We start from the raw sequence: 16,431 nt of genomic DNA on the forward strand, positions 1-16,431 counted from the left end.
AGTTATCTATAGGTCAATATCAAGCATTAGGGAAAAAGGTGTAATAATGTTTTTTTTAAAAATCAGCCCATATCAGCAACATAAAAGAAGCACAATCCATATAAACATTAAAAAAGCACACTTAGGTACATTGTCAAATGGCTAAAACCCAATGATAAATAGAAAAATCTTAAAAGCTGCCAAATAAAAAAGACATTATATAACAGGAAAAACTAAAAGAGAAACCACGGACTTCTTAAATAGAAAATTAGACATTTCAGAAGACAGTTAAACAACATTTTAAAATGCTGAAATTTTAAAAATGTCAATCTAGAATTCTATGTATTGCACAAAAAAAGTTTATTTGAAAATTCTTAAAGAGAAAATAAAAACATTTTTGTTAAACAAATGCTGGGAGGATTTATCACCAGCAGATTTAAAATTCAATCACTGTGAAAGAAAGTTCTTTTGAAGGAACAAATACCATATAGACACTCAAATTTATGTGAAGGAATAGAGTGGGAATAATTAATATACAGTTAATATGAAGTGTGCTTTTACACTTTCTTAATTTCTAAAAGACTGTTTAAATAGTAATAACAATGTATTTTGAAGTTGCTAATATATTTAGAAGCAAATGGTATGAAACAGTGGCACAAAAATAGAAGCAGGTAAGGACAAATGCATTGTCAATATGTTTTACATTAAATATGAGGTGCAGAATATTACTTTGAGGTGGGGATGATAAGTTAAAGATTTACCTTATTTTTAAAATAAAGAAAAATGAAGGAATTGTATGTACTTATGTACATACAACAAGAGATAAAGTGGATTTCTATATATAATGGTGGTTGTATAATCCGACAGAAGGCAATTTACTTAATGAAGCAGCAAACTCCTGATGCCCGTGATACCACACGATGGGGGAAAAAAGAAAGAACAAATGGTACCATAGAAAACCAATAGCAAGATGAAAATTTAAACCCAATCATAATCATAATTATATTATTTGGGAGGGATCTGAATACACATTTATGGCTTATAAGAATTTCAATTTTCTGTTTTCACGAAGGAAAGATCTCAAGCCTTTTTGATTGAGTTTCATATTAAGCAGTACTTTATTTGCTTAAAACCTAGACATTGTTAGCTAAGAAAGATCTACTCTGCTGTATAGATCTTGCCATTTAAATTCTAGGTTTGGGGGATCCCTGGGTGGCTCAGCAGTTTAGCATGCCTTTGACCCAGGGCGTGATCCTGGAGTCCCAGGATCAAGTCCCACGTCGGGCTCCCTGCATGGAGCCTGCTTCTCCCTCTGCCTGTGTCTCTGTCTCTGTGTGTGTGTGTCTCTCATGAATAAATAAATAAAATCTTTAAAAAATAAAAAAATAAATTCTAGGTTTTGGGGGGTTTTTTGACCCTTGGTAAAATTTTATCCAAGAAACAGAGTAGATTCTATTTCTTGGATAAATATATTTTGATGATGGATGAAGATATGGATGAAGATATTCAAAAACATGAACCATTAGAGAATGAAAAAGGAAATTTAAGTTTTGGGGCACCTGAATGCCACAGTCGGTTGAGCTCTGACTCTTGGTTTGGGCTCAGATCATGATCTCAGAGTTGTGAGATTGAGCCCCAATTTGGGCTCCTCATTCAGCAGGAGTCTGCATGGGACTCTCTCCCTCTCCCTCTGCCCCTCCCATGTGTGCATGCATGCACATTATCTCTCGCTGTCTCTCTCTCAATAAATAAATCCTTTTAAAAAAAGAAAGTGATTTAAGTTTTGGTGGTCCTCACCTTTTTTTTCTTTTTTCTTTTTTAAGATGTTCTTTAAAGACCATGGCAGAATAAAAAGGTCACTGGCTCAGGGTCTCTCTGAGATAACAACTTATGAAATTTAAAAAAAGATAAAATATGTGGCATGCCTGAGTGGCTCAGTGGTTGAGCATCTGCCTTCGGCTGGAGACTTGATCCCGGGATTCTGCAATCAAATCCCACATCGGGCTCCCGACATGAGGACCCTGCTTCTCCCTCTGCCTATGTCTCTCTCTGCCTGTCTCTGTGTGTCTCTCATGAATAAATAAATAATTTTTTAAAAGAAATTTTTAAAAATAATAAAAACCACACAAACAAGATCAGATAGCACCATCCCCTGCCCTTCCCTCAAGGTCAAAAATATAATACTTTTGGTAACAATTCAGAATTCCTCTTTATCTCCAACTGGCCCCATCAGTGAAAGTTCAACATCATGATATTTTTTAGACATCTATACTTGTGTATATAGATATATAAACCTGTATTAGATGACAACTGATTTTTTTTAAGTCCAGGTAGAGAAAGAAGCAATATTTAAAAAAAAATACTTTGTTTATTCATGAGACACACAGAAAGAGGCAGAGACACAGACAGAGGGAGAAGTGGGCTCCTTGCAGGTTGCCCCATATGGGGCTGGATCCCCGGACCCGGGATCATGCCCTGAACCAAAGGCAGATGCTTAACCACTGAGCTACCCACGCATCCCAAGAAGCAATCATTTTTAACTAAAATCCTTTTATGCTTTTTGATTCTGTTCAACTTGGTACCATTTGGCAAAAAGCAAAAATATCCATGCCATCCAACCCAAATCTTATTTCTCTATGAGAAATAATATATCTTCCATTAAAAATAAAAAGATAAGGTAGTCAACCTGGGGAACACTTTGACATAGCTTTCATTGGGAAGCAGGGTGATGGCAAAGAGAACACCATATACAAAAAGGTAATTAAGCATATAAAGGTTTTCTTAAAAAGAGAGAGAGATGTTATTTTCAAGAAAAAAAAAAAAGCACTGAATTCCCTAAGTCAAGCCATAGCCAAAATCATGTTCTATCCAAATAGGTAAATTTTCTTTTTTTCCTTTACTTTTTTAAAAATAAAATCTCTCTCCAAGATGGACCTGGGTGGCACAGTTAAGTGTCCCATTCTTGGTTTCAGCTCAAGATTGGTTCTCAGATTGGTGACCCTCACTTTGAGCTCTGCACTCAACCCATGGGGCTGCTTGAGAAGCTCTCTCCCTCTCCCTCTGCTCCTCCTACATGCCCTCTCTCTCTCTCCCTCAAATAAATAAACAAATTATCATCACTTTTTTAAACTCCCCAAGACTGGGCATCATCTTCAGACCCTTCATCCCCTGATTTCTTAGGTGGAGAGTCTGCAGAGGTTTTCTTTCTGGAGGGTTTTCTGGTTCCTCCTCTTCTTCTTTGGGAGGACGAGTCTTTTCCTTTGATGCCTCTGAAGCTGTGAGGTGACCTACTTTCCGTTTGCCTTTCACAGGGCCTAGCGTCCCTGCAGCCTTTAGTCTTGGTTTGGGCATTTTCTTTTCTTTTTTCTCAGGTTTGGACTTTTTTTTTTTCTTTTTTTTCTTTTTTAGGTTTGGACTTCTTAACCATCTTTTTGTTTTCCTTTTTCAAGCTGCCATAGTCAGTGCCATAATCATCTTCCATTAGGAAATCATAATTGCTGCTAGAATCTTTCTCCTGGAATTGTGCCCCATCCTCCTCTTGTTCTTCTCCACTGCCCACATCTTCCATGAGCATCTCTCTCTGTTTGGAAGCTGTTTTAGAGGCTGCCTGCCCTTTCTTGCACACATTCTTATGGGCTTCTTTTTCATCATCCCTGGCCTCTGCTGAGTGAGAATCATCCTTGGTCTTCACATCTTTTTATTCTGAGTCTTCACTATCTTCCTGTGAATTTTTTCCTATCACCTTTTATTTTTAGCTGCTCTAGGAAATGACTGAATTTTCTTAGCTGTAAGGCCTAAATCTCTTCCATAAACCTTCTCAGTATCATTAAATCCCTGATACCAAATAATCAATGACCTTTCTATTTCTCACAGGCAGAGACATATTCTCTGTTGAAACAGGATTGAGTCAAGAAGCCACAGACCAGGCCTGTCACCCACCCCTACACGCGGTCAGCACGTCGCCTTTCAACTTTGGCCCATGGAGCTGCTGCTGCCAAACCCCAACCTGCTGGCTTCTCAAATTCTGCCACTTCTTGGTTCAGGGCCCCTTAATCAGGTGAGCCCCCCATGCACCCCTAAACTCTGCTCCCCCATCTCTTCAAAAAGGATGAATCAAACCTGCCCTTACAATTACATTAAATGCTAGTAGACTAGACATTCCAATTAATAGATAGATGATAGATAGATAGATAGATAGATAGATAGATAGATGATAGATCCAACCTACTAGAAACACAGAAAAATGTTCAACTCCCAATATGGCACCATTCGAAGAAGAAACCAAATAGACACTTAGTGTCAATTTGACGTTAGACCCTCTTCACTCTGACAGTGATGTATTATGACTGAAGCCAACATACATTCTGTATATTTTCTGCTTTATAGGACCTCAGCTCCAATATCCAAGTGCTTACAGGGTATTGTATTTTCAAGCATAAACAGTGCCCCAAACCAAATGACTAATTTTATAGCGAGAAGTATGGCAATGTGCAAGCAACAATGGAACCCACTGGTCTTAGTGCATACATCACCACCAGAAGCTGCCAAACTGACCTTTCAGTAGAGTAGCTTATTGAAGTTGCAACTGAGGCACAAGTTCAGATATGGTAATATGTGAGGATGCATACCTCAAGGATACAATATACATTCTTTAATTGGCAATCAATTGATGGTTCTATGTCTTGAACTAATAAAAATCATGGGTCTACAAATCAAAATGCAAAAGTGAAAATATTTACCTAGTTACCATCACTTTTCTTTTTTTTTTTTAATTTTTATTTATTTATGATAGTCACAGAGAGAGAGAGGCAGAGACACAGGCAGAGGGAGAAGCAGGCTCCATGCACCGGGAGCCCGACGTGGGATTTGATCCCGGGTCTCCAGGATCGCGCCCTGGGCCAAAGGCAGGCGCCAAACCGCTGCGCCACCCAGGGATCCCTCATCACTTTTCTTAATTTGTGCTTCTGGTCCTGGCAACACTAACTACAATAAAAGACCTTTGGAGATCCTGGTTTTCCAAAAGGTTAACTCTTCTTTTTTTTAAGATTTTATTTATTTATTCATGAGACACACAGAAAGAGAGAGGCAAAGACATAGGCAGAGAGAGAAGCAGACTTCATGCAGGGAGCCTGATGTGGGACTGGATCCCAGGACTCCGGGATCACGCCCCAAACTGAAGGCAGGTGCTCAATCACTGAGCCACCCAGGCATCCCAGGTTAACTCTTCTAATTGGTGCCACCGAGAGTCTTGAAAGGTTCTATTAAAAACCCCTCCCCAGTCAAACTTACAGACAAAACTCGTAGGTGTCTGTATTTGGCCCTCTTTGTTTTTCTAGATCATGGTGCTCTACCATTTTCTGAGAAAATGGACCACAACTACAAAACATACTCACCTCTAGTTGAACCACAGTCCCCATATGTGACAAGCCCTGGACAGAGCCCCTTGAAAAACCTGTCACCTCCTGCTTTACCTGGCCAAGAACCACCCTCCCCCATGGGTACAGCTTCAACCCTCACACATCCTTAAAATCTCGTAAAAGGCCCAGCCTAACAGAAACTCAGGGCCTACATCTCTTGATATCCAGCCCCTCTCCTCCTTTGGAGAATGAATAAACTCTGTCCTGCTTATTGCTCAACTCTTGGTGCAATTCTTTGCATCCTGTGTCACCGGCTACCCTAAAAAGTCTCAATAGATTTTATTCTCTGGAAATTGTCTGAGAACTTTGAATTCAAGTGCCCAGAAAAAGGCAAAAACATGGAGGTGTCACGGATCTGAGGAGTAGTGTCCCCAAATATCACAAGGAGCTAGAGCTACTGTTATACAGTAAAGGAACAAATTTAGCACTCAGATGGCATACTTCAACGTTTTTTGGTGCCCCATTTGCACAAACTTACTACTTAATGAATAAGTATAGCAGCCACATTCAAAGAACAGTATGGTGACCAGGGCTCTCAGTACCCTCAGATATTAGGTTCTTCATCATGCCACTAAGTAAACTTTCTAAATGAGTTTAGTTTTTAGTCAAAGGTGAGGGAAATCTAGAATGGCTGGTAGAGGGTGAAGATGATGAGTATCAGTTGTGGCCAAGAGACTGCTTCAGTTCATCTCACTAAACTTCCTATGACACATTTGCCAGGGAAGGCCCATCAGAGTCCTAATGGATCTGTTCTCAGAAATTTTATGAAGTGAGTGGATTTAAGTGGCACAAAGGATGAACTATAGTGGACTCAGTCCTGTGCAACCCAGCACACCAGCCCTTTAGTACTGAAGGAATCATTCTCCCAGCTGCTGGAAGTGTTGTTAGCAGATAGCTGTCAGATGTAAGCTCTCTCTGCAAACTGCTCTCAGCTAGAAAGAGCAAACTCATTCAAGGCTACATGTCCTCTTAGTACAACCTGAAACAAAAAACTGATTGATAAGGGTCTTAAAAGTCGGGTCACTTTATTTCAGTTCAACTCAATTTGGAAGGTCTATCCCAGATTTTGATATTCCCATCTGACAAGCTGGTGCGTTTGTTGTAACTGCATTTTAACCCAGCTTCTCCTAACTAATCCCACTTGCACCACTTTCACCATAAGTAAGTTTAGATCAAGTTTAGATCCCAAGAGAACGCTCTACTATAAACTTTCTGCAAGCTAATCTGTCTCAGAGTTGGATCTGTAACTCCCATACACAGAAAAATACAAAAATTTTGATGAAAAGGCAATAAAGAATATCTAAATAAGTTAACATAGATATTAAATTAAATATTGCATGGGTCAATACTGCTAAGATATCCCATAGTGTCCTTTGGATCGATGTGATTCCATTAAATTTTTCTTGCAATTCTTTTGTAGAACTTGGGAAAGTGGTTCTAAATTATATATGTAAATAATAAGTATCTAGATGGTCTAAAACAATTCTGACAAAGGCAAATTTGAAGAATTTATATTACATGACTTCAAGACTTAGAATAAGATGTATTAATCAAGACAATTTAGATTTGTGTAAGGATGAACAAATAAATTCAAAGAAACTAAAGAGACTTAGAAATAGTCCTAATACATACACTCAATTAATTAATTTTCAACAAAGACATTGGAGACTAAATGCAATTTGGGGAGAATAAAAATCTTCCTGCCAAAAGATGCTAAAACAGGCAACATTCATAAGGAAAAAAGAGACCATCATTCCCTAACCACTATTTTGCTACATACAAAAAAGAAAATCTGAGATGGAGGGTAGGTCTGAAAATACACACCAAAATCATAAAGCTTATAGAAGAAATTGTTGGAGAATCTCTCCTATCCCTTTAACTTTCTTAGATAGAACACAAAATGCATGAACTACCAAAAAAAAAAAGGATAAATTAGATGCCATCAAAATTAAAACAGCTGCTCATCCAAAAACACCTGTTTAAAAAAGTGGAAAAAAGGCAAGCCACAGCCTAGGAAAGATATTCAGAACACTTACATCTGGCAAAAGAATTGTGTCCAAGATATATATAGATCTTTTACAATTAATTAACAACAATAAAAGAAGCAAAAAATTTTAAATAAGCATAAGACTTGAATAAACCCCATACAAAGGAAAATAAGGAAGATATACAAAAGGCAAATAAACACACACACAAAAATGCTCTGTATCATTAGTCATCAAGGAAATGCAAATTCAAAACACAATGAAGTATCACTTCACAAACTAAAATGGTTATAATTAGAATGTTTGACAACCTGAAGTACTGACATTTTGGAGGAACCAAAATTCTCATACATTGCTGGTGGAAAACTGGCTATTTCTTACAAAGTTAAACAGAGATCTATCCTTTAATTTAGCAATCCCATTCCTTAGTATTTGCCCAATAAAGCAAAATATGTGTCAAACAAAAGATTTCTTTAAAAATATTCATATTTATTCATAATGGCTCAAAGCTGGAAATTATACAGATATTCATCAGTAGTAATATAGATAAACATTGTGTATTCATACAATGGATTACTACTCAGTAATAAAAAGAATGATCAAAGAACTTGGATGATTCCACTTAAGAACTTGGATGGTTCTAAAAATGTTCCCCACTTACATGAATTTTCATAACAGACAAAACTAATGTCACGATAGCAATTAGACAATAGTTGCATCTGAACGTTTAATTGACTCAGGAAGGAAAGGAAGAAAGTTCCTGGGGTGTTGAAAATATTCTACCCTGATAGGGGTGTGAGTAGCATAAGCACATGCATTTGTCACATACTCTATACTTAAGATGAGTCTATTTCCCTGTAGAAAATTATACCTCAAAAAATTTAATAAGAGGTAGAATTAAATGTTGAGAAGTCACTAAGAGGCAACACATTGGAATATTTCTGGGCAGGTCAAAGCCAAATCATAAGTGGGTTGTTTTTAATGACCATGTAACTCAATGTTGTCTTCTTTTCCTCCTTATAAAATATTTTGTTTCTTGTCAGTCAGCAGATAACTATTTGGTGAGCATCCACTATATACTAAGCATAGTAATCTCAGGTTTCCTCTGCCTAGTAGGTCACAGCAGATAGCTAGCTAGTTAATTAACTTACATGAACTTCTTAATATTTGTAAGAACTTTAAGAAAATTAATACGGAAGAATAAAATCAACTGTTGAAAATTGTTCCATCAGTGATGCAATAGTTGGGGAGATATTTTTCATTTGGGAAATTCCTAGCCCTCATGAAATAACTGAAGTCATATTCTTCAAGTTGAATCCTTTTCAATCCTCAAAGAGTTTAATGAAAGCACAAAAACAAAATAAGACTCATCAAGAGTAGAGTTTTATTTCACTGTCACGTTGAGTATGCTTTCCTGGAAGTTTAAGCATTATGGAAGAACTTGATAAATATGGAGATTTTGAGTCCCTATCTTGAAAACTATTTTAATAAATCTATGCTGCAGGGTTCTTAAAATAGTAAAAAAAACAAACTAGCTCTAGACATAAATACAGAAAAAGTCTATGAAAAAAAAAGAAAAGTCTATATGGAAGATTGTTATAGACTGTGTCCCCACAAACTTCTTATGTTGAAAGCTAGCATCCAATGTGGCAGTATTTGGAGATGAGGCCTCTGGGAAGTGAGTAGGTCATAGGGATAGAGTCCTCATGAATGGAATCCTTAAAAAAGACATTGCCCTTTCCCTCCACAAATGGACACACACAGAGACATTGAAAAGACAACCATATATGAACCAGGAAGCAGAATCTCACCGGCCAATCTGCCAGTGCCTTGATCTTGGACTTCCCAGCCTCCCGATCTGTGAGAAATAAGTTATTGTTGTTTATAAGGCACCCAGTGTATAGTATTCTGTTATAGCTGCATGAGTAGATTAAGACAGAGATCATCGCAGACAAAAACCATGGCTGTGTGAATGATTTTTCTCTTCCTAGGATTTACATCTCCCTCTTGGTTCTCTTTTGTCTCTATTTTAGCCTCCAGGGACACCATATTGTCTCCTTGAGGCAAGACCCAGAAATGGACAAGAACTCCTTTCTCATCTTGCTGCTTTCTTAACAAAGAAAAGGTAAAAATTTGAAAATTACTTTAACTAAGACCTAAGGAGAAAGTAAAGGAAAAAAAAAAAAAGGAAAAAAAAGTAAAGGAAACTAAAGAAAATGCAAATTTAGGAAAGGCTCAGCCTAATAAAATACAGATTTCTGATTCAAACATAGTTAAATTGAAGCCACAAGTTAACTGGTCCAATTTACCAACAGTCAGGCCAGGGTTTTGCTCACTTCCTTCAACACATTCTACTGATTACAGATTCATTTAGGTTTGGGGGGAAAAAAACACTCCTTCTAAACTTACAAATTATTACTTATGGAGGTTAAATCTATTATAAATTCTAATTAGATATCCCTATTTTTGTTGTCATCATCGTTGTTTTTAATACAAAGCTGAGATAACTGGGAAGAAGCAGGGTTAAACAGACAATTTTGGAGCAAAAAACACAGTAGGGAAACAGGTCAGAGTCTAAGCTTTTAGCAACTCCTTGCGTGCCATACTGTAGGCCTGAAGTGTCCTATAAAAAGCAACTAGTCCTTTTTTCACTCAGAGTCTTTCTTTAGTCCCCCATTTAAAGACTCTCCCTGTCTTCTCTTGGCTTTTTAATTCGCTTTGTATGGCTTCTTCTGAACAGTGACTGAGTTGGCTGGTCTGTGACTTGGCTATAAATTACTCCCCTGTAAGTTTCCTCTCATTTGATTGGCTTCAATCTCTATAGTCTAGCCTCTTCCCAGATCTTGGCCTAGACTCCAAAAACACTGCACTACAGCTTAGTCTGTGCTGAGGGGCTCCTCCTTGTCTGAAAGTTGACTCAGATGCATGAGGAGATGAAATACAGAACTCTGTATGAGCAAATCACTATCAGGGCACAGAGTATGTGAGCAAGGGTTGTGTCGGGGGATTCTAAGTTGAAAAGGAATAAAGAAAAGGAAGAGACTGTTAGAATTTTGTCTGACCCTGAGAATTGCATCTGCTTACAACACATATCGAATTTTTTTTCTCTGATGACATGAATGCCAGTTTCTGCCCTCGAGAGTGTTTAAGTTATCTTGGTTCCCCACACACCTCACTGCTTTTCCTCTATGATCTTGAAGGGACCTTCTTTTGCCCCTTCCCAGGATTTAATCCTTGGCTTTCTGCTCTCCTCTCTGAGCTCTATTTAAATCATTCTTCCATTTATACATTTTAAAATTCTGTCCCCATGCTTTCAATTTCTAACTCTGTTAGTGTATGTTCAGCACTCTTCCTCCCACTATTTTCCTTGAAAACAAACGTCACTTGACCTATGGCTTCCAATAGCTACCTTCCTCCTGTTGATAGAATTATTTGCTGACAAATTTATTGGAAAGACAAGAATTATTTGCTGACAAAATTATTTGAAAGATTTTACATCCAAAGCATATGTTTTCTTTTTGTAGTTTCTTACATACTGCCATCTGGTTTCTGTTCCTGCTTTATCTCCCTCTACATTCTCTCTTAGACCTCTTTGCTGCATTAAAAACTAGAAAAGCTGCTTCACTGCAGACCATGAAAATCTTTTAATAATTTCCCTTCTTCCTGAGTTGCTTAAACCAAGTGGAGCTGGGATATATTACAAAGAAAAGGAGTACTAATAAAGCTAGGTATGAATTGGAAAGCTGCCTCTCTCCTAGTCCAAGTAAACATGCCTTTATTGAGGTCTTACTATATCCCAAACACTTTATATAAATGCTAGAGAAGTGAAGGGGAAGGGGAAAAGATGGATTGTTGAATTCCCAGATGATAACTGAGTTCTTGAAAAGAATTCAAGAAATTATCATGTTCATTTTACCTGGGTGAACTTGAGTTCTAAAACTCCATTTGCAAAGGCCTAATAGAAATATCTTTGCCACAATCTTCATATCAACAAAATTAAACTCATTAGCCTTCTTTCAGTTGGTCCTGAAAACTGATTTTATGTTTTACTAATGCAACTGCTTATCACATTTTTATCTTTCTTACATCCCTTTAATCACCAGCTACATTTTCTGATGTCTGAGTACTACTACACTGGTAATGCCTCTCCTGGAATTGATTTACCTGAGCTGAGTTTTGCTTTTTAAGTCTTTGTAAGAATAATGTATCATCATAATGTCAGGAAACTGAAATGTAACATTAAGATCATTAGAAAATACAAAGTGGGATATTTCATGTTGAAAAAGAAATGATCCACCCAAGAAAAAGACTTAAAAATTGTGGAACTTTCTGAACCTCACAAAAGAAGAAGCTAACATTTTGACAATCATCATGGGAAAGTTAGCATACTTTTTTCCAGAAACTAGCAGATAAAATAAATTTACAAGACTAGGGAGAATTTAAGTAACATAAAAAGTAAACATTACGGCATTCAAAAGGCAATACATATCCAGTTGAAATGCATGTACAGTATTTACAAAGAATGACCACATATAAAGCCACAATGGAAGGCCCCAAAAGTAAAATTTAAGAAAATTGGGCACTTGGGTGGCTCAGTGTTTGAGCATCTACCTTTGGCTCAGGTGGTGATCCCAGGGTGCTGGGATCGAGTCCCACATCGGGCTCCTCGTGAGGAGCCTGCTTCTCCCTCTTCCCATGTTTTGACCTCTCTCTTTGTGTCTTTCATGAATAAATAAAATATTTTTTAAAAAATTAAGAAAAGTATTTTATGCATAAAAGTTATATTCACTATTAAAGCAAAAAATAGGTAAAATTCAATAATCTTTCAAGTAAAAGAAAAAAAAACAAATAAAAATCTGTCAAATTAGGGAGATAAAATTCTGTTATTCTGATAATGAATATTTATTAGAAGTCCAAGATGCACATCGTGCTGGAAACAGCTAATGGAAAATATTATACATTTTCCTACTAAAATCAGAAACACAATGATAATTTCTGCTATCGCCACTACTATCTATCATAATATTAAAGGTCTTAGCCAATGCAATAAAACAAGAAAAGAAATGAAATTGGAAGATAATTTATATATATATATATATATATATATATATATATATATTACTAATATACATTAGAGGAGAAAACTAGTATCTTTATAATAGTTAGAACCAATAAGTGAGTTTAGCAATGAAGGAGGATTAAAGTATAATGTATAAATAATAATAGCTTTTCTAAATCCTCCCAATATAAGTAAAAAACAATCATGTTCACAGTAATAATAATAAGTATAAAGTGCTTAAGAATATACTTCATAAGAAAGATGAGTATTCAACTTATGACAGCAGAAAAATTTCAGAGTAAATTTTCAGAAAACAAAATTTAAAAATATGCTAAAACTTATGAAAATAAAAATTCAAACATGAGCAACAAAAGTTAAAACTGGATTATATGAAAAAAATTAGTTTAAGAACAAAATGTTAGATAAGGGATTTGGGGAAAATAAGAAAAGGCTTAAATAAAATATAAAAAATGAAAAAAGCATATTTAAAGATGGAATAGAAGAGAGATTTAAAAATTGAAAGAGGGGATCCCTGGGTGGCTCAGCGGTTGAGCGTCTGCCTTCAGCCTGGGGTGTGATCCTGGAGTCCCGGGATCGAGTCCCACCTCAGCCTCCCTGCATGGAGCCTGCTTCTCCCTCTGCCTATGTTTCTGCCTCTCTCTGTCTCTGTGTGTGTGTGTCTCTCATGAATAAATAAGTAAAAATTAAAAAAAAAAAAAAAGACGAAGAGGGTCACATAAAAAAAAACTCAGGGGATCCCTGGGTGGCGCAGCGGTTTGGCGCCTGCCTTTGGCCCAGGGCGCGATCCTGGAGACCCGGGATCGAATCCCACATCAGGCTCCCGGTGCATGGAGCCTGCTTCTCCCTCTGCCTGTGTCTCTGCCTCTCTCTCTCTCACTGTGTGCCTATCATAAAAAAAAAAAAAAAAAAAAAAAACTCAGTTTCTCTTCAAAAAAATAAAAAATAAAAATAAAATAAATAAAAATTGAAAGAAAATATTTTGACCTCTAAAGAGAAAATTATAAAAGCATACACAATGGCATAATTACTCCTTAATAAATAAAGAAATATAACATCTTCATTGATGGCAAATCTCAACATAGTTTTTTCTTAACTAATATAAAAAGTCATTACAATGTAAATCAATAAAATCAATATTTAATAGGATTTAATAGAATTCTGCAGGCTGATTCTAAATTTCATATAAAAGATAAATTTGTAGGCATCTGGAAATGAACAAAAAGGACAATCTGTACCACCAAATGTCAAATATACTTTTAAAAGAACTGTGATATTTATGCAAGAATAGAAAATGAAATCTATAAAACTAAATAAAACATTCAGAAAGAGACTCTTAATTAAGTATTTGAAAAAGATGGCACTACATATCAGTGAAGAAAAGAAACATTATTCCACAAATGGTCTTGGAAAATTAATTGAATATTTGGACAAATAAACTAGCTCTCACCTTAGGCTTATCATAAATATAAATTTTAGGTGGAATTAAGAAAAACATAAAACAAAATATTATAAGACTATGCTTTCTCAAGTGTAGGCTAGGGTGTATAAGAGAAAAAAAGGAGTTATAAATAAAAATATTGATACACAGACTAAACCAGAATCAATAGCATGAATTCCACTAATATAGCATTAATAAAGTTAAATGATAAGTAAAGATGGAAGAAGAATATCTGCAATATATATGATGCTAAAATTTCAAAAATCAGTAGTTCTCAAATTCTCTGTAGCAAAGAGTCATTTTTTTCTATTTTTGATCTTTAACAGACAAATGCATTTATAGAATACAATAAAAAATGAATTATCAGGAAAATAAAATTTTAAAATATATTTAAGATGTTAAGTATTTTTCTTAAATGAGGTTGAATAGTCATAAAATTACTGGGCCCACTGACTTTCAGTTTCTCCACCTACCATTTTGTACACCAGAAATAAATCATTGGTGGAATAGCACAGGTCCAGATAAGACACTCTAAACTGGACAGACCTTAAGATGTCCTATAGATTAGTATGAAAATGGCAAAAGGCCAAAACCAAAAATGATCCAAGAGTACTAACATGGAAGTAACAAAAAAGCATAAGTATACATGAAAATAGGCAAATAATTCTTGGTAATCAGGATCTTGCAAATTAAGTGAACAAGACCTTTTAAAAGCTTGATAATATCAAGTCTTAAAGGAAGTTGTAGAGAAAATAAGCATCCATACATTGCTGATGAGAGGATAGATTGGTAAGAGCCACTTTGGGAACTCTTTGATACTATCTCTTAAAATTAGCCAGATACTACCAAACCAAAACTCTGTAATACCTCATGTTTAATTCATCTTATACTCTCGTGGAAAACTTCTATATTTTCTCCAGGAGACATATATAAGGATGTTAGTTTAGTGACTGTTTATAAAAGCAATACATTGAAGGGAAAAAACACAAAGGTTCTCAATAAGGGACTATGAAACTTTTATACCATGGAAAACAGATTAAAACTTGTTAGATTACATTGACACTTTCTTTTTGAGGATGAAAACAAAATCTCCATAGTACTCTATAGGCAATGCATATAAATACTTAGAAAAAGTATTAAAGTTTTGAAGCAACTAAGTCAGCATTTCTTTTCATTTTTCTTAGCTTCATTGAGGTACAATTAACAAGTAAAAGTTGTATTTATTTATGGTGTAAAACATGATGTTCTGATATATGTATACATTGTGAAATGATCATCACTATCAAGCTAATTAACATGTCCATCATTTCTGTTGATATTTTAACTCCATGAGTTCTTTGGAGAATTCCTTTATATAACATTCCATAGCTGTCTTTAAAACCAATTATCATGAAATATGTTATTTTGTCATTAACATGTATTGCCCAAGTGCTATGGGAGAGAAAAAAATAAAGTGATAGTGTAGAGAAATGATATAATACATAAGATAAATTCATGAGTGAATGCTGTAATATTTCACAGAATAAAGAAAGAAATTGTATGTAAGCAGCAGAGAAGATTTTATTTTGTTTTGAATGGGAAAAATAAAAACAAACAAGATAAGTGTAATGCTAATAATGTAATAAACAGAAAACCTGGATTGGGACAAGGTATAGGAAAATGTAACATTAAACTGGTAACCAACTTATAAATAATCTGAGCAAATGTGCAGTGTAGTAAATAATAAATAATAAATAATAAATAAGTAGTAAGATATAGTAAAGAATAAGGAAAAGATAAAAGAAGTTCCTAAAGGAATTATTGTGGGATGAGACCAACTCATTGAGGTATTCAGAAATTCATTCAGACATAGTTACCACCCAGACACTTTTGACAAACACATAATTGGAAGAATCCACAATAGACCAACTGCAAAGTTAGGGATTATATTGAAGATGTCATCCTAACTTCAGCCAACACCAGAGACATTTTACATATTTATTAGTGCTATCACAGTCCTTCACTATTACACTATTATTTCAACTCCATTCAACAAATGGAAATATTCATTATATTAATAAAAGACACCATCTATTTTAGTGTTTCCCATATGCCTGACACTGTAATAAATAGTTCAAATACTCATTTAATTCTCATAAAAAGTAAAGGTAGAAATTAATATCCTGTAATCATACAGCTAGTAAGCAATGAAGATATGAATAATTCAGGGTTTTTTAATCCAAAGCTTATTTGTAATTGCCATTTTGATACCTCTTAGTTTTATTAATGTTTGTACAACACTATACAGCATTATTGCCTTTAAAATAATTTGTTACATGGTATGTACCCAGCCCTACTGAGTGTACTTACGAATTCCGAGAATTAGTAGCCCTACCTTCAATGGTATACATACATTGATGCTTAAAAGTTTATGATTAAAAGAATTTGAAGATAAAATGCTGGTTTAATGTTCTTTGTCTTCTCCCCAGTCTCTATCATAAGACAGGATGATAATAGCCTTTCATCTCAAAGGAGTGCCAAAAAAAGCAGGAC

The 16,431-nt window shown here is 35.4% G+C and overlaps 1 long non-coding RNA gene across 2 annotated transcripts in view; it reads left to right on the forward strand.

The window, feature by feature from the left end:
• LOC125754097 (uncharacterized) overlaps positions 1-16,431 on the forward strand; it is an 81,455-nt gene that overhangs the window by 54,005 nt on the left and 11,019 nt on the right. For both annotated transcript variants that reach the window (XR_007407512.1, XR_007407511.1), the window contains exons 7-8: positions 3,853-4,036; positions 9,415-9,506. This is a non-coding gene — a long non-coding RNA (uncharacterized LOC125754097). The remainder of the gene's footprint in view (positions 1-3,852; positions 4,037-9,414; positions 9,507-16,431) is intronic.

This window comes from Canis lupus, chromosome 31 (assembly GCF_003254725.2).
Source record: "Canis lupus dingo isolate Sandy chromosome 31, ASM325472v2, whole genome shotgun sequence".
Classification (NCBI taxonomy): Eukaryota; Metazoa; Chordata; class Mammalia; order Carnivora; family Canidae; genus Canis; species Canis lupus.